The 23,340-nt window shown below is 43.7% G+C and overlaps 2 protein-coding genes across 4 annotated transcripts in view; one reads left to right on the plus strand and one right to left on the minus strand.

Annotated features, from left to right (window-relative positions):
- The window catches only part of NMT1 (N-myristoyltransferase 1), a 214,610-nt gene that overhangs the window by 92,451 nt on the left and 98,819 nt on the right, over positions 1 to 23,340 (minus strand). The gene's annotated exons all lie outside the window — the stretch shown is intronic.
- Positions 1 to 23,340, plus strand: part of DCAKD (dephospho-CoA kinase domain containing) — a 202,880-nt gene that overhangs the window by 47,719 nt on the left and 131,821 nt on the right. The window lies entirely within an intron of this gene.

Consider the following 23,340-nt stretch of genomic DNA (forward strand, 5'->3'; position numbering starts at 1 on the left):
TGTTCAAATATCCCACCCGGGATCATGGAATTGCATGTAGTGCATGAGATGCATCTAATGGAACTAACTTTTTTTTATTTGAGCCAGGCAGGATCTGTATAACAATGTATAGGGTCAGAAATGACTAAGGAATCTCTCAAATTCTTAGCTCTCCTATAGGCAACTCTAGGTCTCTTTTCAAACGGTAATGCTGGGTCAGAAGATAGAATATCCCAAAATTGTATCACATGAGTTGGTAAATCCTTCAGTGCTAGGTTGTAGGTAGTGAGGAGAGTGATGTTATCTTTTTCTTTGCGTGTGGTAGACTCTTTAAGTAGATCCTCCTGTCTGTTTTTATTAAGTTTTAATCTGATCTCTTTTAAAAGTTTAGATTTATAACCTCTCTGGATAAAGTGAGTTTCCAATTCATTAAGTTGCTCTTCTCTCTTTGCGGGTTAAAAATTATTATGTATAGTATGTAGTATCTGTCCCTTAGGTATTGCCTCAATCATACCTCTGAGATGACAGCTCTGTGCTGACTGCAGAGAGTTTCTGTCTGTGTTTTTCTTGAACAGAGTAGTATTCAATTTGCCAAGTGCTTTGTAGATCCTTAGATCAAGAAAGTCCACTTGTTGGTAATCAGCTGTAATCTTGAGTTTCACCAATTGAACAAGTGCGCCATGGACCTCATTCTACTACTTATCGAGGAGGTCAGAAATCTCCTTACAAAGGCGAGGGAGGAGATAGTCACCTTTAACAATACCAGAAGAGACACTGAGATCAGATAAAACTGAAGACTGGTTTGACAAGCTAAAAACTCAGGTGGATGCCTATAAGAATGAACTTTTGGCATTTAAGAATAGAAAGCTAAAGAATGTGAGTGACGACTATACTGATAAGAGGATTTATGGCTGGCTGACCGGCACACAGAGGGCACGCCCACAACATCCATGGAGGAAGAGATACTATACCCGACGCAATTTAACCACAGTCGACAGCAGCACAGGATCTGACAATGAAAATACATCTTCTATGACAGCTTCTCAAGGAGCATCTACATCTCAACAGCAGGTTTTTGACGGGGTAACCACACAAAGAAGAGGCAGAGACCACACCCCAGGAGGGGAGGATACAAATAAAAGACCCCCACTACCCCCGAGATACCAGGTGCTCCAGACCTTATCATTAACATCAGCAGCCATACACTCATAGAGAGTGAGACAAGCCTACTAAATAAAGGCGTATCCTTTGTTCCTACAGCATTTAAGGATGACTTTACTTTGCATATTGCTCTGCTGAAATTTCATAGATTACTCAAATTAAGAGGCTTCTTTCAAACTCGTGATCCATACTACATGACTCATCCATATAAGAAAAAAAGCACTTTTTAACCCATCAACACCAATGCAAGCATTAAGACCTTCACAAGGTTATTGAATTCGGAATATACCGGACGATATAAGTCCCCTTTAAAATCAAATCTCTTTAAGGAGGAAAGAATGGCGATACACAAATTAAGTCAAAACCCAACCATAATAATCCACCCTGCGGATAAGGGAGGAGCCCTTGTGGTCATGGACTATTAACAATACAGTGCTGAGATCTACAGCCAATTACACAATACGAGTGTTTACCAACCTTTGGATGCAAACCGGTATGGCGTTGGGCTCGAATATGGCCCCGGCGTATGCTAATATATACTGTATATGAAAAGTTATGAGAAAGAAGTCATGCAAGTATTTGAACATCCAAATGTCAGCCTGTACAGGTAGTACATTGATGACTTGTTCGTCATTTGGAAGGGGACCATGGAAGATCTGATGGTTGGACCGATACCTCAATGACTTGAATCACTCAATGAAACTCAAGATTACAGCTGATTACCAACAAGTGGACTTTCTTGATCAAAGGATCTACAAAGCAAATAGCAAATTGAATACTACGCTCTTCAAGAAAAACATAGACAGAAACTCTCTGCTGTCAGCACAAAGCTGTAATCCCAGAGGTATGATTGAGGTGATACCTAAGGGACAGATACTAAGTACTATATGTAATAATTCAGAACCCGCAAAGGGAGAAGAGCAACTTAATGAATTGGAAACTTGCTTTATCCAGAGAGGTTATAAACCTAAACTCTTGAAAGAGATCAGATTAAAACTTAATGACATCAGACAGGAGGATCTACTTAAAGAGCCTACCTCACGCAAAGAAAAAGGATAACATCACTCTCCTCATTACCTACAACCCAGCAATGAAGGATTTACCAACTCAGGGGATAAAATTTTGGGATATTCTATCTTGTGACCCAGCATTACCGTTTGAAAAGAGAACTAGAGTTGCCTATAGGAGAGCTAAGAATTTGAGAGATTCCTTAGTCATTTCTGGCCCTATACATTGTTATACAGATCCTGCCTGGCTCAAATAAAAAAAAGTTTGTTCCTTTAGATGCATCTCATGCATTACGGGCAATTCCATGATCCTGGGTGGGACATTTGAACATCCTCATACCAATAAAAGATACCCAATCAGATATTTTCTCACTTGTACCACCAAGTATGTGGTGTCAAAAGATATAAGGAGGGTGGTGCATATAGAACATACACCACACTCCTAGGGGGCGCTAACAATAAGCAGCAAACAGGTAAGCAAATATATACAGATAATTAAGAGAATATACAATAAACCTAGCACACTTATATCAGATTATTAGAGATGATATGCTCACAAGTGGACCCAGATGATATTGGTATAATCAAATAACAAAATGTCCGCACAAAGAATAATCCAAAAGAAAGAAGGCAGCTCTCTGTCATAGGACGGTCATCCTGGTGAGGCGTGATCTATAAGAAAAAGAAGCACAGAGGCGCCAACATGGCCTAGTAACGTCACGGCAGTCGGATACAAAACATCAGCAGGATAGGAAATATACTCACAAGCGTAGCGCACCCAAATGGTGCTATTGTGGCAGCCTGGAACATCAAACAGTGGTCCAGCTCACTGGTGTCTCCAGCCAGATAGAGATGATCCTTGGCGAGGGCCTATCCTATGATGCCTATAAGGGAAAAAAAGGCACACACATAGCCCAGTAACGTTTGTACACCAGATAAAAAAGGATTCAAGGTTGTACTTACAGGAAACAAAGCACCACCAGGTGCAATATCAGCAGTACTGGGACCTCTCAGCCGCCCAGTGGACTGTGGAATCCAATTTGCAGGATGCAGAAAATCACCACTTTGGAAGATAGGACTAGCACACACACTCTGCCCCCAAACAGGAGCAGAATAATTGTGATAAAGCAAGTGTATATTTAAAAACTTTTATTTTAAAAACAGCGACATGTTTCTCAGCCACCAAAGGCTGTTTCCTGAGGAATTGGATTCCACAGTCCACAGTACCATTTGGGTGCGCTACGCTTGTGAGTATATTTCCTATCCTGCTGATGTTTTGTATCCGACTGCCGTGACGTTACTAGGCCATGAAGTATGTGGTGTACCTTTTGAATTGCTCTTGCAGGATGTATTATGTTGGGAAAATGGAAGATGACGCAAGGACACGATTCGCCAACCATCGTTCTGAAAAGAGCGACCAACCGACATTCCTCCTCCTTGAGACGAGGAGGATGACCGAAAAAAATCTATTTCTCAGATGTGAAGCCAGGTGGATATACTGCCTCAACACTGTCCACCCCTATGGACTAAATGCAAATCTGGACTGGCATTGTTTCCTTTAGGCTCATGAATGACAAAATATATGCTTTGTGTATATGAGTTTTACTCCCCCTAGTATGTGATCCTTAGTTTACAGGCTTTATATTTATACTGACACACACCACTTTTTACTCATTACTATGGCCAGCCACTACATTGGAATGTTTTGCCTTATTAGTAGTATCTTTCATTCAATATCCTTGTTTTCTACATCTGCCCATACATAGCTCTGAACTCCACCTATTTGTTAGACAGAGGCAAGGTATGCCTTATGATTTTCCGTTGACACGTAACTTTTATACTATACGGCTATTTCATTTTATAATCCCACCTACTTTAGCATAGAATATATAGTGAAAGCTTCCCAATTGATCACAGACATGTATGACAGCCGAATATATACACACGGGACATAATAGACATAGCGCAGTCAGGGAATGTTATCTCCCCATAATACAACATATTTTTCTGCTATATTAGTGGTATAATGCATGGCTTGTACATAGTGATCATTGAAAACAGATCTTTTGCGCTTAAACAGCTAGACACTTTCACACTGGAGGTATACTGACAAACTATGATATGTGATGCATTAAAAGACGTATAATGAAGTATTAAAATATAAAGAAAAACTCTCTTCACTTTGAAGCAGTAACAAAAAAAACTCTCTTCACTTTATAAAAACAAGATATATTTTACTTAAATAGTAAGATCAATTACAATTACACATTAAAAACCACCGGTGGTGTGGGATTATACCAATTCTAAAACTTGTAGAATATCTTAGTGCAATACATTGATTAGCAATAAAATATATAAAGTGCAATATTAAACAAAGTGCTTTTTGCAACTAAATAAACGGCATCTTATAAATGCGCAAGTAAGACAAAACTATCTTTAAGTGTACACCTTCCCTCAGTTTTTCACAGATCACTTACCTATTTTTCCACTTCGGGTGTTCGTTGTGTAGTGGTATAAACCTGTATTTGACAGACCACTTACCACCTTCCTGTGTGATCTAGGTATTTAGTGAGAGCTGTCTTCTCCGGAGCGGTGCAGTGACTCAAGTTGGCGTTCTCCTCGTGTCTTTAGTCGACTTCTTCCGGTTTCGTGACGTCACTTGGTCACGTGATCTCCTTACAGCAAATGGTGGTGCTTAGATTTATCAAGAAAACAACAGAGCGCTCTGTTTCTTAGATTTTCGGACCTTTGAGTACCATCTACGCGTTTCAACCTCAGCCTTTATCAAGATACTTCTAGTGTGGTCCTTTGCTTCTTTTATAGGTGTTTCTTTGTGTGATCAGCTGTAATAACATTCTCTTTCCAATACAGTAGCGTGATTGGTGGCTCAGCATGTGCTATGGGCGGGGACGTAAGTATACACACACTACTCTATTGGTGGATGACAGAGTGTGAGCCTCCTCCCCAGCTTTCTATAGTAGTCGCAGAGTGGGGCGTGTCATTCACGTCATGTTTATGTGAGCATGCAGCGCAGGGTATTACCACTGAATGTTGATACACTATTACTAGGAATGAGCTGCACCAGTATGTTTTTTTTTTTTTTTTTTTTTTATTTTCAAAACGAGCTTTATTGAAATAAGAAAACACAGATATTACATGTATCTCAAAGAATCTGCAAATTAACTGAAATCTTACAATTATACATGTTATTACATATTCCACATGAATCATATTGTGTAATCTTAGGAAGCAATATGAGTCCATATAAATCAAAATGAGATTGTCCACTTAATATTCTTTAACACAAAGCTATTATCAATTGAGTCCAATACCATGAATATTAGTGTTGTATCATATCAACATATGAATGTTTGAAAATGAAAACTAAAATGAAAATGAGCATCAGGCGTGTACCATTACAGAGTTAAACAGATCTGCAGCTTATTAACTTCACCCAGCTGAGAGTACCTGAGTGCCTGATGCTAGGAATCCTCCAGAAGCAAGAAAGAGAATGCAGAGGGATATAGGTAAAAGTAGGTCATAAGAATAGGGTTTGGGGAAGGAGAGAGAAAAAAAAAAAAAGGGGGGGGGGATCAGCGCGCCGCCTAAGCTAACAGTGAGAGATTCAGAGTCCCTGTCCCTCCCAGGCTAGTAGCATAATTTCGTGCATTCCTAGTTTACCAATTTTTCAGACCCAATAATTCCCCCACCTTAGCCTTCCATTCCACCAATCCCGGGGTAGCTTGTTTTTTCCAGTACAAAGGTACCAGACTTTTCGTTCCATTCAGCATTAGCAGGAAAAGCAGATACCTATCTTCCCCTATAATCTTAGGTATTTGATGATAGATTGCTGCACCGGTATGTTTAATACACTTATATGTTTTGATTTTGATAATTGACAGCATCTCAGTCAGGATCTTATCATTACTGTATACAAATAGAATGTTGTTTACAGATGTTATAGTATTGATTTCTAACTCTCTGACACTTCTATTTTTCTCTGAGCTCTTTTTAACCAGTTTATTGGTACTTAAGGATTCCCTGAGATATACACTTTGATTCACTTATTATAATACTAGTCCTAAAGCCCGTTCACACGGGCCATTTTTTGCAGTACAGCGGTCCCACCCCTTGCGCTCTCTCCCTCCCCCTCTCTTTTGCTCTCTCTCCCCCCTCTCTTTTGCTCTCTCTCTCCCCCTCTCTTTTGAGCTCTCTCTCCCCCTCTCTTTTGAGCTGTCTCTCTCCCCCTCTCTTTTGCGCTCTCTCCCCCTCTCTTTTGCGCTCCCCCCCTCTCTTTTGTGCTCTCTCTGCCCCTCTCTTTTGCTCTCTCTCTCCCCCTCTCTTTTGCGCTCTCTCCCCCATCTCTTTTGCGCTCTCTCCCATCTCTTTTGCGCTCTCTCTCCCCCATCTCTTTTGCGCTCTCTCTCCCCCTCTCTTTTGAGCTCTCTCTCCCCCATCTCTTTTGCGCTCTCTCTCCCCCTCTCTTTTGAGCTCTCTCCCTTCTCTTTCTCCCCCCTCTCCTCTCTCTCTCTCCCCTCTCTTTTGTGCTCTATCTTTCTCCCCCTCTTTTGCTCTCTCTCTCTCCCCTCTCTTTTGCGCTCTCTCTCTCCCCCTCTCTTTTGCGCTCTCTCCCCCCCTCTCTTTTGCGCTCTCTCCCCCCTCTCTTTTGCGCACTCTCCCCCCTCTCTTTTGCGCTCTCTCTCCCCCTCTCTTTTGCACTCTCTCCCCCCTCTCTTCGCACTCTCTCCCCCCTCTTTTGCTCTCTCTCTCCCCTATCTCTTTTGCGCTCTCTCTCTCCCTCTCCCTCTCTTTTGAGCTCTCTCTCTCCCCATCACTTTTGTGCTCTCTCTCCCCCCTCTCTTTTGAGCTATCTCTCTCCTCCCTCTCTCTCTCCCCCATCTCTTTTGCGCTCTCTCTCCCCCTATCTTTTGAGGTTTCTCTCCCCCCTCATCTCTCTCTCCCTCCCCTCTCTCCCCCCTCCTCTCTCTCTCTCCCCCCTCCTCTCTCTCTCCCCCCTCCTCTCTCTCTCTCTCTCTCTCTCCCTCTCTCTCTCCCCCCTCCTCTCTCTCTCTCTCCCTCTCTCTCTCCCCTCCTCTCTCTCTCTCCCCTCCTCTCTCTCTCCCCCCTCCTCTCTCTCTCCCCCCCCTCCTCTCTCTCCCCCCTGCTCTCTCTCTCCCCCCTCCTCTCTCTCTCTCTCTCTCTCTCTCCTCTCTCTCTCTCTCTCTCTCTCTCTCTCTCTTCTCTCCTCTCTCTCTCTCTCTCTCTCTCTCTCTCTCTCTCTCTCTCTCTCTCTCTCTCCCCTCCTCTCTCTCTCCCCCCCTCCTCTCTCTCCCCCCTCCTCTCTCTCTCCCCCCTCCTCTCTCTCTCCCCCCCCTCCTCTCTCTCTCTCTCTCTCTCTCTCCCCCCTCTCCTCTCTCTCTCCCCTCCTCTCTCTCTCCCCTCTTTCTTTTGTGCTCTCTCTCTCCCCCTCTTTTGCTCTCTCTCCCCCTCTCTTTTGTACTCTCTCTCTCCCCCTCTCTTTTGCGCTCTCCCCCCTCTCTTTTGCTCTCACTCCCCCCTCTCTTTTGTGCTCTCTCTCTCTCTCCCCCCTCTTTTGTGCTCTCCCCCCTCTCTTTTGCTCTCACTCCCCCCTCTCTTTTGTGCTCTCTCTCTCTCCCCCCTCTTTTGCTCTCTCTCTCCCCCCTCTCTTTTGCTCTCTCTCCCCCATCTCTTTTGTGCTCTCTCCCCCCCTCCTCTCTCTCTCTCTCCCCCTCTCTTTTGTGCTCTCTCTCCCCCTCTCTTTTGAGCTATCTCTCTCCCCCCTCTCTCTCTCCCCCATCTCTGTTGTGCTCTCTCTCCCCCTCTCTTTTGAGCTTTCTCTCCCCCCTCATCTCTCTCTCCCTCCCCTCTCTCCCCCCTCCTCTCTCTCTCTCTCTCCCCTCCTCTCTCTCTCCCCCCTCCTCTCTCTCTCCCTCTCTCTCTCTCTCTCTCCCCCCTGCTCTCTCTCTCCCTCTCTCTCTCTCTCCCCCCTGCTCTCTCTCTCCCCTCTTCTCTCTCTCTCCCCCCCCACCTCTCTCTCTCTCTCCCTCCTCCTCTCTCTCCCCCCTCCTCTCTCTCTCCCCCTCCTCTCTCTCTCCCCCCTCCTCTCTCTCTCTTTCTCTCTCTCTCTCTCTCCCCCCCTCCTCTCTCTCCCCCTCCTCTCTCTCTCTCCCCCCCTCCTTTCTCTCTCTCTCCCCCATCTCTGTTGTGCTCTCTCTCCCCCTCTCTTTTGAGCTTTCTCTCCCCCCCTCATCTCTCTCTCCCTCCCCTCTCTCCCCCCTCCTCTCTCTCTCTCTCCCCTCCTCTCTCTCTCCCACCTCCTCTCTCTCTCTCCCCCCTGCTCTCTCTCTCCCCTCTTCTCTCTCTCCCCCCCACCTCTCTCTCTCTCTCTCCTCCTCTCTCTCCCCCCTCCTCTCTCTCTCCCCCCTCCTCTCTCTCTCTCTCTCCCTCTCTCCCCCTCCTCTCTCTCCCCCCTCCTCTCTTTCTCCCCCCCTCCTCTCTCTCTCCCCCCTCCTCTCTCTCTCCCCCCCTCATCTCTCTCTCTCCCCCCTCTCCTCTCTCTCTCCCCTCCTCTCTCTCTCTCCCCTCTTTCTTTTGTGCTCTCTCTCTCTCTCCCCCCTCTTTTGCGCTCTCTCTCCCCCCTCTCTTTTGCTCTCTCTCCCCCATCTCTTTTGCGCTCTCTCCCCCCTCTCCTCTCTCCCCTCCTCTCTCCCGTCCTCTCTCTCTCTCTCTCCCCCTCTCTTTTGTGCTCTCTCTCCCCCTCTCTTTTGAGCTATCTCTCTCCCCCCTCTCTTTCTCCCCCATCTCTGTTGTGCTCTCTCTCCCCTCTCTTTTGAGCTTTCTCTCCCCACCTCATCTCTCTCTCCCTCCCCTCTCTCCCCCCTCCTCTCTCTCTCTCTCTCTCTCCCCTCCTCTCTCTCTCCCCCCCTCCTCTCTCTCCCCCCTCCTCTCTCTCCCTCTCTCTCTCTCTCTCTCTCTCTCTCCCCTCTTCTCTCTCCCCCCCACCTCTCTCTCTCTCCCTCCTCCTCTCTCTCCCCCTCCTCTCTCTCTCTCCCCCTCCTCTCTCTCTCCCCCCTCCTCTCTCTCTCTCTCTCTCTCTCTCTCTCTCTCCCTCTCCCCCTCCTCTCTCTCCCCCCTCCTCTCTCTCTCCCCCCTCCTTTCTCTCTCTCTCCCCCATCTCTGTTGTGCTCTCTCTCCCCCTCTCTTTTGAGCTTTCTCTCCCCCCCTCATCTCTCTCTCCCTCCCCTCTCTCCCCCCTCCTCTCTCTCTCTCTCTCTCTCTCTCTCTCTCCCCTCCTCTCTCTCTCCCCCCTCCTCTCTCTCTCTCTCCCCCCTGCTCTCTCTCTCCCCTCTTCTCTCTCTCTCCCCCCACCTCTCTCTCTCTCCCCCCTCCTCTCTCTCTCCCCCCTCCTCTCTCTCTCCCCCTCCTCTCTCTCTCTCTCTCTCTCCCTCTCTCCCCCTCCTCTCTCTCCCCCCTCCTCTCTCTCTCTCCCCCCTCCTTTCTCTCTCTCTCCCCCATCTCTGTTGTGCTCTCTCTCCCACTCTCTTTTGAGCTTTCTCTCCCCCCCTCATCTCTCTCTCCCTCCCCTCTCTCCCCCCTCCTCTCTCTCTCTCTCTCTCTCTCTCCCCTCCTCTCTCTCTCCCCCCCTCCTCTCTCTCTCCCTCTCTCTCTCTCTCCCCCCTGCTCTCTCTCTCCCCTCTTCTCTCTCTCTCCCCCCCCACCTCTCTCTCTCTCTCTCCCCCCTCCTCTCTCTCTCCCGCTCCTCTCTCTCTCTCTCTCTCTCTCTCTCTCTCTCTCTCTCTCTCTCTCTCTCTCTCTCTCCCTCTCTCCCCCTCCTCTCTCTCCCCCCTCCTCTCTCCCTCTCACCCTCCTTTCTCTCTCTCTCTCTCTCCCCCCTCCTCTCTCTCTCCCCCCTCCTCTCTCTCTCCCCCCTCCTCTCTCTCTCCCCCCTCCTCTCTCTCTCCCCCCCTCCTCTCTCTCTCTCCCCCTCCTCTCTCTCTCTCCCCCCCTCTCCTCTCTCTCTCCCCTCCTCTCTCTCTCTCCCCTCTTTCTTTTGTGCTCTCTCTCTCTCCCTCTCTTTTGTGCTCTCTCCCCCTCTCTTTTGCGCTCTCTTCCCCCTCTCTTTTGCTCTCTCTCCCCCCTCTCTTTTGTGCTCTCTCTCTCCCCCTCTCTTTTGTTCTCTCCCCCATCTCTTTTGCGCTCTCTCCCCCCTCTCCTCTCTCCCCTCCTCTCTCCCCTCCTCTCCACCTCTCCTCTCTCTCTCTCCCCCTCTCCCCTCTCTCTCTCCCCCCCCTCTCTCTCTCCCCCCTCTCCTCTCTCTTCTCTCTCTCCCCCCTCTCCTCTCTGTCTCTCAGTCTACTCTCTCTATCTCGCGACCTTGCCTTACCACGCCCCCTTCACACCCGGCCACGCCCCCTTTACGGCCACTCATGCCCGGACACGCCCCTTTTTCGGGCATTCATGCCCTGGCCATGCCCCCTTCACGCCCCCCACGCCCCCCACTCAGCCTGGCCACTTCTGCCGCAGATGAGATCAGCTATGGAGTAGGACTCAAAGGCCAGGTGTGTTTGTCCTTGTGCTGTCTCTACTGCGCATGACAGCTTCGGACAAACACACTTGGCCTTTTATATAATAGGATGATCAATTAATTTATATGTCCATTTTGTATGTTATACTGATCTCTTAATTAATATTGCATTGTGTCACTTCCTGGGGGTGTTTTTTTGTGTGGCTATTTAAGCACACAGTTTGAATCAGTTTGTTTGGTCTGATGAAGGGGACGGTTTGATCCTCGAAACGTCACAATAAATTTGTTTGATTTGAAAGTCCAGAGAGTGCGGATCCCTCACTTTTCATTTGGATACTGTTGTTCCTGACACCCTGGCAGTTTGTCGTGGTATGAGGCGGGAGTACAAATCCCCTTTACGCCAAAGCATCGCTGTTCACACAGCTTATAAGCTTAGCTAGGGTTAGTGCAGTGATTCAGAACCATCTCAGGACAGCCTGTTTTCGTGGTGTTTGCCATTCATCAGCTGGGAGAAGATTTGAATTACTGCTGGGTGTTGATTTCTGGGCAAAATACAACATCATTTAAAATTAGGGGGAGGCAAAAAGTCAGTTTAAAATCCTCCACTATATATATATATATATATATATATATATATATATATATATATATAAAAGTTTAAATGAAGCACACTCTAACTTAAAGAGACATGAAACCCAATTTTTTTCTTTCATGATTTAGGTAGAACATACAATTTTAAACAACTTTCCAGTTTACTTCTATTATCAAATTTGCATCATTCTCTTGGTATCATTTGTTGAAGGAGCAGAAATATACTACTGGTTACTAACTGAACACATGGGTGATCCAATGACTATTTGTATATATCTGCAGCCACCAATCAGCAGCTCTGTCTTCAAAGTGCGTTTGTATAACATAAACTGTGCGTTCACTAAAACAAAAAATGGTTTTGGTGTAGTAATAAAGCAAATTATGCATACAGTGGGGCAAAAAAGTATTTAGTCAGCCAAGTCACCAATTGTGCAAGTTCTCCCACTTAAGAAGATGAGAGAGGCCTGTAATTTTCATCATAGGTATACCTCATCTATGAGAGACAAAATGTGGAAACAAATCCAGACAATCAATCACATTGTCTGATTTGGAAAGAATTTATTTGCATATTAAGTTGGGAAATAAGTATTTGGTCAATAGCAAAAGTTCATCTCAATACTTATATATCCTTTGTTGGCAATGACAGAGGTCAAACGTTTTATGTAAGTCTTCACAAGGTTGTCACACACTGTTGCTGGTATGTTGGCCCATTCCTGCATGCAGATCTCCTCTAGAGCAGTGATGTTTTGGGGCTGTCGCTGGGCAACACGGACTTTCAACTCCCTCCAAAGGTTTTCTATGTGGTTGAGATCTGGAGACTGGCTAGGCCGCTCCATGACCTTGAAATGCTTCTTACGAAGCCACTCCTTCGTTGCCCGGGCGGTGTGTTTGGAATCATTGTCATGCTTAAAGACCCAGCCACGTTTCATCTTCAATGCCCTTGATGATGGAAGGAGGTTTGCACTCAAAATCTCACGATACATGGCCCCATTCATTCTTTCATGTACATGGATCAGTCGTCCTGTTCCCTTTGCAGAGAAACAGCCCCAAAGCATGATGTTGCCACCCCCATGCTTCACAGTAGGTATGGTGTTCTTTGGTTGCAACTCAGCATTCTCTCTCCTCCAAACACGACTTGTGTTTCTACCAAACAGTTCTACTTTGGTTTCATCTGACCATATGACATTCTCCCAGTCCGCTTCTGGATCATCCAAATGCTCTCTAGCATACTTCAGACGGGCCCGGACATGTACTGGCTTAAGCAAGGGGACACGTCTGGCACTGCAGGATCTGAGTCCCTGGCGGCGTAGTGTGTTACTGATGGTAGCCTTTGTTACGTTGGTCCCAGCTCTCTGCAGGTCATTCACTAGGTCCCCCCCGTGTGGTTCTGGGATGTTTGCTCACCGTTCTTGGGATCATTTTGACCCCACGGGGTGAGATCTTGCGTGGAGCCCCAGATCGAGGGAGATTATCAGTGGTCTTGTATGACTTCCATTTTCTTATTATTGCTCCCACAGTTGATTTCTTCACACCAAGGTGCTTGCCTATTGCAGATTCAGTCTTCCCAGCCTGGTGCAGGTCTACAATTTTGTTTCTGGTGTCCTTCGACAGCTCTTTGGTCTTCACCATAGTGGAGTTTGGAGTGTGACTGTTTGAGGTTGTGGACAGGTGTCTTTTATACTGATAACAAGTTCAAACAGGTGCCATTAATACAGGTAATGAGTGGAGGACAGAGGAGCCTCTTAAAGAAGAAGATACAGGTCTGTGAGAGCCAGAAATCTTGCTTGTTTGTAGGTGACCAAATACTTATTTTCTACCATAATATGCAAATAAATTCTTTCCAAATCAGACAATGTGATTGTCTGGATTTGTTTCCACATTTTGTCTCTCATAGTTGAGGTATATCTATGATGAAAATTACAGGCCTCTCTCATCTTCTTAAGTGGGAGAACTTGCACAATTGGTGGCTGACTAAATACTTTTTTGCCCCACTGTATGTATACTAAGTTTCATTGTACTAGATTTATCACACTGGAAATTCTCCACCCTGAAAAGCTGGCGAGACTGATATAGCTGAAAAGGTGCATCCAAGATTGAGGGTAGTGCTTTGAATATTACACACTCACAGCAATGTTTCACCATTAATGGGATATGAAACCCAACATTTTTCTTTCATGATTCAGAAACAACTTTCTAATTTACTTCTATTATCATTTTTTGTTCTCTTGTTATCTTTTGTTGAAAAGCAGGGACATATGCTTAGGAGCCGCCCATTTCTGGAGCACTATATGGCAACAGTTTTTCCAAGAATGTTATCGATTTGCAAGAGCACTAGATGGCAGCACTATATATCTTCCACACAAAATATAATGGGAAATTAGCATATTTGATAAAAGAAGTAAATTGGTGGGGGAATTAAATGTGGATCACAAAAGTACATTTTTGCGTTTCACATCCCGTTAAATTACAAGTTACTCCCATGGAACGCCGATGAATCTCCCACAGAATACCTATATATTCAATGTCTGAGATCTACTTTGTTAATAAAGACAAAAAAAAAACCTTCCTACAAACCTATAGGAGCTGGGGGATTGTGGGTATATTATAGATGTATATGCAATGTTTAATTTATCTGTAGTCTTTTGCCTTTGGGGTGCTTTTTTTACTTTTTTAGGAAGAACATTTTGTTTTCACAATATTAATATTTCATAGAATCAGTAGATGCGACTTCTGTTTTTATTTATGCATTGCCAATATAAGTTCTCATTGTTCTGGACGTGGTATGCTTATAATATTGCAACCACACTGTAACAAACTTGTTATTAATTAATATAGACCGCGTTTGTTACAGTGCGGTCGCAATATTATAAAAATAGAAGTTACGGCTACTGTATTCTATGAAATATTAATATCTCAAACACAAAATCCTCTTCCTAAAATAAAAAAAAACACCAAAGGCAAAATACTTTACATTCATATAATAACATAATACAATTAAATACAGATACATAAAACATTGCATATACATCTATCATATACCTACAATCCCCCAGCTCCTATAGGCATATAATTGATGTCATAGTTCCACTATTGTATTGTAACAAAAGGGGTGAGTTTCTGTTTACACATGCAAAATTGCATTTCGATAAAACACTATGTAAAAGGATCATTTATATTAGAGGCGTGCACGTCTGAAAATTTTGCTTCGTATCGATTCACTATTTTTTTATTTTGTTCATTGCATTCGGAATGATTCGTTATATAGCAGTCATTAGTTTCGGATTGATTTATTATAGCAGTCATTCGTTTCGGATGCATTCGGAAGTTTATGTTTGGATTCATTTGTTCTGTTACGTTGATTCGGATGGTTCCAACCAACAAAAAAAATAATTATTTCACTGTTCTAGCTCACTATCGCCTAGATTTAGAGTTTTGCGGGCAAAGGGGTGCGTAGCTAACGCTGGCTTTTTTCTGGCCGCACCTTTTAAATACCGCTGGTATTGAGAGTTCACAGAATGGCTGCGTTAGGCTCCAATAAAGTAGCGTAGAGCATATTTAACGCAACTTCAACTCTCGATACCAGCGGTGCTTACGGACGCGGCCAGCTTCAAAAACGTGCTCCCCCATAGAAAACAATGGGGCTGTTTGAGCTGAAAAAAAACCTAACACCCGCAAAAAAGATGCGTTCAGCTCCTAACGCAGCCCCATTGTTGTCTATGGGGAAACACTTCCTACGTCTGCACCTAACACTCTAACATGTACCCCGAGTCTAAACACCCCTAACCTTACACTTATTAACCCCTATTCTGCCGCCCCCGCTATCGCTGACCCCTGCATATTTTTTTTAACCCCTAATCTGCCGCTCTGTAAACCGCCGCTACTTACATTATCCCTATGTACCCCTAATCTGCTGCCCCTAACACCGCCGACAACTATATTATATTTATTAACCCCTAATCTGCCCCCCACAACGTCGCCTCCACCTGCCTACACTTATTAACCCCTAATCTGCCGAGCAAACCGCACCGCTTTTATAATAAAGTTATTAACCCCTAATCCGCCTCATTAACCCTATAATAAATAGTATTAACCCCTAATCTGCCCTCCCTAACATCGCCGACACCTAACTTCAAACATTAACCCCTAATCTGCCGACTGGAGCTCACCGCTATTATAATAAATGTATTAACCCCTAAAGCTAAGTCTAACCCTAACACTAACACCCCCTTAAGTTAAATATAATTTTTATCTAACAAAATAAATTAACTCTTATTAAATAACTTATTCCTATTTAAAGCTAAATACTTACCTGTAAAATAAATCCTAATATAGCTACAATATAAATTATAATTATATTATATCTATTTTAGGATTTATATTTATTTTACAGGTAACTTTGTATTTATTTTAACCAGGTACAATAGCTATTAAATAGTTAAGAACTATTTAATAGCTAAAATAGATAAAATAATTACAAAATTACCTGTAAAATAAATCCTAACCTAAGTTACAATTAAACCTAACACTACACTATCAATAAATAAATTAAATAAACTACCTACAATTATCTACAATTAAACCTAACACTACACTATCAATAAATTAATTAAATACAATACCTACAATTATCTACAATTAAACCTAACACTACACTATCAATAAATTATTTAAATAAAATATCTACAAATAACTACAATGAAATAAACTAACTAAAGTAGAAAAAATAAAAAAGAACTAAGTTACGAAAAATAAAAAAATATTTACAAACATTAGAAAAATATTACAACAATTTTAAACTAATTAAACCTACTCTAAGCCCCCTAATAAAATAACAAAGCCCCCCAAAATAAAAAATGCCCTACCCTATTCTAAATTAAAAAAGTTCAAAGCTCTTTTACCTTACCAGCCCTGAACAGGGCCCTTTGCGGGGCATGCTCCAAGAAATTCAGCTCTTTTGCCTGTAAAAAAAACACATACAATACCCCCCCCCCAACATTACAACCCACCACCCACATACCCCTAATCTAACCCAAACCCCCCTTAAATAAACCTAACACTAAGCCCCTGAAGATCTTCCTACCTTATCTTCACCATACCAGGTTCACCGATCGGTCCTCGGAAGTGTTGATCCAAGCCCAAGCGGGGGGCTGAAGAGTGACGTCCATCCTCCGGCTGAAGTCTGGATCCAAGCGGCAGCTGAAGAAATCCATCATCGGGCTGAAGTCGGAAGTCCATCATCGGGATGAAGTCTTCTATCAAGCCACATCTTCAATCTTCTTTCTTCTGGAGCAGAGCGGAGCCATCTTCTTTCCAACCGACGCGGAACATCCTCTTCAACCGACGCCTACTCGCCGAATGACGGTTCCTTTAAATGACGTCATCCAAGATGGCGTCCCTCGAATTCCGATTGGCTGATAGGATTCTATCAGCCAATCGGAATTAAGGTAGGAATATTCTGATTGGCTGATGGAATCAGCCAATCAGAATCAAGTTCAATCCGATTGGCTGATCCAATCAGCCAATCAGATTGAGCTTGCATTCTATTGGCTGTTCCGATCAGCCAATAGAATGCAAGCTCAATCTGATTGGCTGATTGGATCAGCCAATCGGATTGAACTTGATTCTGATTGGCTGATTCCATCAGCCAATCAGAATATTCCTACCTTAATTCCGATTGGCTGATAGAATCCTATCAGCCAATCGGAATTCGAGGGACGCCATCTTGGATGACGTCATTTAAAAGGAACCGTCATTCGGCGAGTAGGCGTCGGTTGAAGAGGATGGTCCGCGTCGGTTGGAAAGAAGATGGCTCCGCTCCGCCTCAGAAGAAAGAAGATTGAAGATGCGGCTTGATAGAAGACTTCATCCCGATGATGGACCTCCGACTTCAGCCCGATGATGGATTTCTTCATCCGCCGCTTGGATCCAGACTTCAGCTTGAGGATGGACGTCACTCTTCAGCCCCCCGCTTGGGCTTGGATCAACACTTCCGAGGACCGATCGGTGAACCTGGTATGGTGAAGATAAGGTAGGAAGATCTTCAGGGGCTTAGTGTTAGGTTTATTTAAGGGGGGTTTGGGTTAGATTAGAGGTATGTGGGTGGTGGGTTGTAATGTTGGGGGGGGGTATTGTATGTGTTTTTTTTACAGGCAAAAGAGCTGAATTTCTTGGGGCATGCCCCGCAAAGGGCCCTGTTTAGGGCTGGTAAGGTAAAAGAGCTTTGAACTTTTTTAATTTAGAATAGGGTAGGGCATTTTTTATTTTGGGGGGCTTTGTTATTTTATTAGGGGGCTTAGAGTAGGTGTAATTAGTTTAAAATTGTTGTAATATTTTTCTAATGTTTGTAAATATTTTTTTATTTTTTGTAAGTTAGTTCTTTTTTATTTTTTGTACTTTAGTTAGTTTATTTCATTGTAGTTATTTGTAGATATTTTATTTAAATAATTTATTGATAGTGTAGTGTTAGGTTTAATTGTAGATAATTGTAGGTATTGTATTTAATTAATTAATTTATTGATAGTGTAGTGTTAGGTTTAATTGTAGATAATTGTAGGTAGTTTATTTAATTTATTTATTGATAGTGTAGTGTTAGGTTTAATTGTAACTTAGGTTAGGATTTATTTTACAGGTAATTTTGTAATTATTTTAACTATTTTAGCTATTAAATAGTTCTTAACTATTTAATAGCTATTGTACATGGTTAAAATAAATACAAAGTTGCCTGTAAAATAAATATTAATCCTAAAATAGCTATAATATAATTATAATTTATGTTGTAGCTATATTAAGGTTTATTTTACAGGTAAGTATTTAGCTTTAAATAGGAATAATTTATTTAATAAGAGTTAATTTATTTAGTTAGAATAAAATTATATTTAACTTAGGGGGGTGTTAGGGTTAGGGTTAAAATTAGCTTTAGGGGTTAAAAAATTTATTAGAGTAGCGGTGAGCTCCGATCGGCAGATTAGGGGTTAATACTTGAAGTTAGGTGTCGGCGATGTTAGGGAGGGCAGATTAGGGATTAATACTATTTATTATAGGGTTATTGAGGCGGGAGTGAGGCGGATTAGGGGTTAATAACTTTATTATAGTAGCGGTGAGATCCGCTCGGCAGATTAGGGGTTAATAAGTGTAGGCTGGTGGAGGCGACGTTGAGGGGGGCAGGTTAGGGGTTAATAAATATAATATAGGGGTCGGCGATGTTAGGGGCAGCAGATTAGGGGTACATAAGGATAACGTAGGTGGCGGTCGGCAGATTAGGGGTTAAAAAATTTAATCGAGTGGCGGCGATGTGGGGGGACCTCGGTTTAGGGGTACATAGGTAGTTTATGGGTGTTAGTGTACTTTAGAGTACATTAGTTAGGAGCTTTATAAACCGGCGTTAGCCCAGAAAGCTCTTAACTACTGACTTTTTTCTGCGGCTGGAGTTTTGTCGTTAGATTTCTAACGCTCACTTCAGCCACGACTCTAAATACCGGAGTTAGAAAGATCCCATTGAAAAGATAGGATACACAATTGACGTAAGGGGATCTGCGGTATGGAAAAGTCGTGGCTGAAAAGTGAGCGTTAGACCCTTTCCTGACTGACTCCAAATACCAGAGGGTGGTAAAAACCAGCGTTAGGAGCCTCTAATGCTGGTTTTGACGGCTACCGCCAAACTCTAAATCTAGGCCTATATTTAATTGTAATATACCTCTATTTGTTTTTTTTTATAATAAAAATGGAACAGCAAAGGAATTGTGATTAGTCCAGAGAGTCAGACTATCACCGTTGTAATAAAACAAATGAATCCAAATTTATTTGGATTAGTTTAGTTTCTTTACTAGGGTGATTTGGAATCACCCGAATTTTGATTTGGAAAGAAACGAATTGCACATGTCTAATTTACATTACACCTTCAATGTAGGTGGCAATGCTGCTTTGAAAATATTGTCTATATCACAAAAGCATGGCCACCCGCTGAGAATTATAGTAAAACACCTTTCGATTCCGCAATGGACCCCTTTTGGATGTTTTCATTAGGGCCTCAGACTCTTTAAACCAGTGGGTAATTTGTGCATCATGCTAAGTTTTCTGTGGAGATTACCTGACTAGTGGAAAAATACCATACTCCTTATAGGAAATGAGAGGCATTATATTGTTAAAAGTTATTCTACTCTTTTAAATTAAAGTGAAAGTAAAGTTAATAGCTCCAGAATTCATCCATCAGAACAAAATACTAACAGCAATATGGTCGCTAACTTTTTTTTAATAATTTTTTTTTCAAAATTAGACTTTTAATCTATATATTTTTTACTAACATTACTGTGCGTACTTCCCCCACCCTCTACTTCCTCTAATTCTGTAATGTGACCTATAGAGTGGTCCCGAATTTGAGATAATTTGTGATATGGATAATTTTCTATGGATATTTAATTTTCTATATAATTTAGGTAAATATAAAAAGAGAGAGATGCACTCAGCTGAGACAGAACATAAGCTAAAAAAACTTCCGTGCCTGTTCATTTTAGGGTGCCACTCAGGGTGCATACTCTTTTAGCACACTATGCCCCTTCACAGAGAAAAAATATCCTGTAGCATATCAGTCTGACCCTGCCCAATGACAGTCCAGCACCGAAATACCAGGCAATTCTTCTCTGAACAAGAGAAACAACAACCCCAGACGATCGTTTCGGCCTTCTGTGGGCCTCGTCAGTGAGGTGCAGTCGCATCTCTCTAAGGGCATGTGTACAAGGAGTCCACGTCTGGTTTCCCCTTTTACACTTAGGGAGACCCAAGAGCAATTTGCATAAATATAAAAAGAGAGAGATGCACTCAGCTGAGACAGAACATAAGCTAGAAAAACTTCCGTGCCTGTTCATTTTAGGGTGCCACTCAGGGCGCATACTCTTTTAGCACACTATGCCCCTTCACAGAGAAAAAATATCCTGTAGCATATCAGTCTGACCCTGCCCAATGACAGTCCAGCACCGAAATACCAGGCAATTCTTCTCTGAACAAGAGAAACAACAACCCCAGACGATCGTTTCGGCCTTCTGTGGGCCTCGTCAGTGAGGTGCAGTCGCATCTCTCTAAGGGCATGTGTACAAGGAGTCCACGTCTGGTTTCCCCTTTTACTCTTAGGGAGACCCAAGAGCAATTTGCATAAATATAAAAAGAGAGAGATGCACTCAGCTGAGTCAGAACATAAGCTAGAAAAACTTCCGTGCCTGTTCATTTTAGGGTGCCACTCAGGGTGCATAGTCTTTTAGCACACTATGCCCCTTCACAGAGAAAAAATATCCTGTAGCATATCAGTCTGACCCTGCCCAATGACAGTCCAGCACCGAAATACCAGGCAATTCTTCTCTGAACAAGAGAAACAACAACCCCAGACGATCGTTTCGGCCTTCTGTGGGCCACGTCAGTGAGGTGCAGTCGCATCTCTCTAAGGGCATGTGTACAAGGAGTCCACGTCTGGTTTCCCCTTTTACTCTTAGGGAGACCCAAGAGCAATTTGCATAAATATAAAAAGAGAGAGATGCACTCAGCTGAGACAGAACATAAGCTAGAAAAACTTCCGTGCCTGTTCATTTTAGGGTGCCACTCAGGGTGCATACTCTTTTAGCACACTATGCCCCTTCACAGAGAAAAAATATCCTGTAGCATATCAGTCTGACCCTGCCCAATGACAGTCCAGCACCGAAATACCAGGCAATTCTTCTCTGAACAAGAGAAACAACAACCCCAGACGATCGTTTCGGCCTTCTGTGGGCCTCGTCAGTGAGGTGCAGTCGCATCTCTCTAAGGGCATGTGTACAAGGAGTCCACGTCTGGTTTCCCCTTTTACTCTTAGGGAGACCCAAGAGCAATTTGCATAAATATAAAAAGAGAGAGATGCACTCAGCTGAGACAGAACATAAGCTAGAAAAACTTCCGTGCCTGTTCATTTTAGGGTGCCACTCAGGGTGCATACTCTTTTAGCACACTATGCCCCTTCACAGAGAAAAAATATCCTGTAGCATATCAGTCTGACCCTGCCCAATGACAGTCCAGCACCGAAATACCAGGCAATTCTTCTCTGAACAAGAGAAACAACAACCCCAGACGATCGTTTCGGCCTTCTGTGGGCCTCGTCAGTGAGGTGCAGTCGCATCTCTCTAAGGGCATGTGTACAAGGAGTCCACGTCTGGTTTCACCTTTTACTCTTAGGGAGACCCAAGAGCAATTTGCATAAATATAAAAAGAGAGAGATGCACTCAGCTGAGACAGAACATAAGCTAGAAAAACTTCCGTGCCTGTTCATTTTAGGGTGCTAAAAGAGTATGCACCCTGAGTGGCACACTATAATAAAATGAACAGGCACGGAAGTTTTTCCAGCTTTTGTTCTGTCTCAGCTGAGTGCATCTCTCTCTCTTTTTTTATTTATGCAAATTGCTCTTGGGTCTCCCTAAGAGTAAAAGGGGAAACCAGACGTGGACTCCTTGCACACATGCCCTTAGAGAGATGCGACTGCACCTCACTGACGAGGCCCACAGAAGGCCGAAACGATCGTCTGGGGTTGTTGTTTTCTCTTGTTCAGAGAAGAATTGACTGGTATTTCGGCGCTGGACTGTCAATGGGCAGGGTCAGACTGATATGCTACAGGATATTTTTTCTCTGTGAAGGGGCATAGTGTGCTAAAAGAGTATGCACCCTGAGTGGCACACTATAATAAAATGAACAGGCACGGAAGTTTTTCCAGCTTTTGTTCTGTCTCAGCTGAGTGCATCTCTCTCTCTCTCTTTTTATTTATGCAAATTGCTTTTGGGTCTCCCTAAGAGTAAAAGGGGAAACCAGACGTGGACTCCTTGCACACATGCCCTTAGAGAGATGCGACTGCACCTCACTGACGAGGCCCACAAAAGGCCGAAACGATCGTCTGGGGTTGTTGTTTTCTCTTGTTCAGAGAAGAATTGCCTGGTATTTCGGCGCTGGACTGTCAATGGGCAGGGTCAGACTGATATGCTACAGGATATTTTTTCTCTGTGAAGGGGTATAGTGTGCTAAAAGAGTATGCACCCTGAGTGGCACAATATAATAAAATGAACAGGCACGGAAGTTTTTCCAGCTTTTGTTCTGTCTCAGCTGAGTGCATCTCTCTCTCTCTTTTTATTTATGCAAATTGCTCTTGGGTCTCCCTAAGAGTAAAAGGGGAAACCAGACGTGGACTCCTTGCACACATGCCCTTAGAGAGATGCGACTGCACCTCACTGACGAGGCCCACAAAAGGCCGAAACGATCGTCTGGGGTTGTTGTTTTCTCTTGTTCAGAGAAGAATTGCCTGGTATTTCGGCGCTGGACTGTCAATGGGCAGGGTCAGACTGATATGCTACAGGATATTTTTTCTCTGTGAAGGGGCATAGTGTGCTAAAAGAGTATGCACCCTGAGTGGCACACTATAATAAAATGAACAGGCACGGAAGTTTTTCCAGCTTTTGTTCTGTCTCAGCTGAGTGCATCTCTCTCTCTCTCTTTTTATTTATGCAAATTGCTCTTGGGTCTCCCTAAGAGTAAAAGGGGAAACCAGACGTGGACTCCTTGCACACATGCCCTTAGAGAGATGCGACTGCACCTCACTGACGAGGCCCACAAAAGGCAGAAACGATCGTCTGGGTTTGTTGTTTTCTCTTGTTCAGAGAAGAATTGCCTGGTATTTCGGCGCTGGACTGTCAATGGGCAGGGTCAGACTGATATGCTACAGGATATTTTTTCTCTGTGAAGGGGCATAGTGTGCTAAAAGAGTATGCACCCTGAGTGGCACACTATAATAAAACGAACAGGCACGGAAGTTTTTCCAGCTTTTGTTCTGTCTCAGCTGAGTGCATCTCTCTCTCTCTTTTTATTTTTTTTATCTATATAATTTAGGTAAAATATATACAATATAAAACATATTCAGTAGGTAACAAATATATTTTCTCTCATAGTTTTTAATACTTTTTAGCTTTTAGTAGCGCCACTCTCAACTACAAATTATCTCAAATTCGTGACCAGGAAGGGGGTTTACAGAGAGAGGCAAAAGTATTTTAAGTCTAAGCG

The sequence above is a fragment of the Bombina bombina genome, chromosome 1 (genome assembly GCF_027579735.1).
Source record: "Bombina bombina isolate aBomBom1 chromosome 1, aBomBom1.pri, whole genome shotgun sequence".
NCBI lineage: Eukaryota > Metazoa > Chordata > Amphibia > Anura > Bombinatoridae > Bombina > Bombina bombina.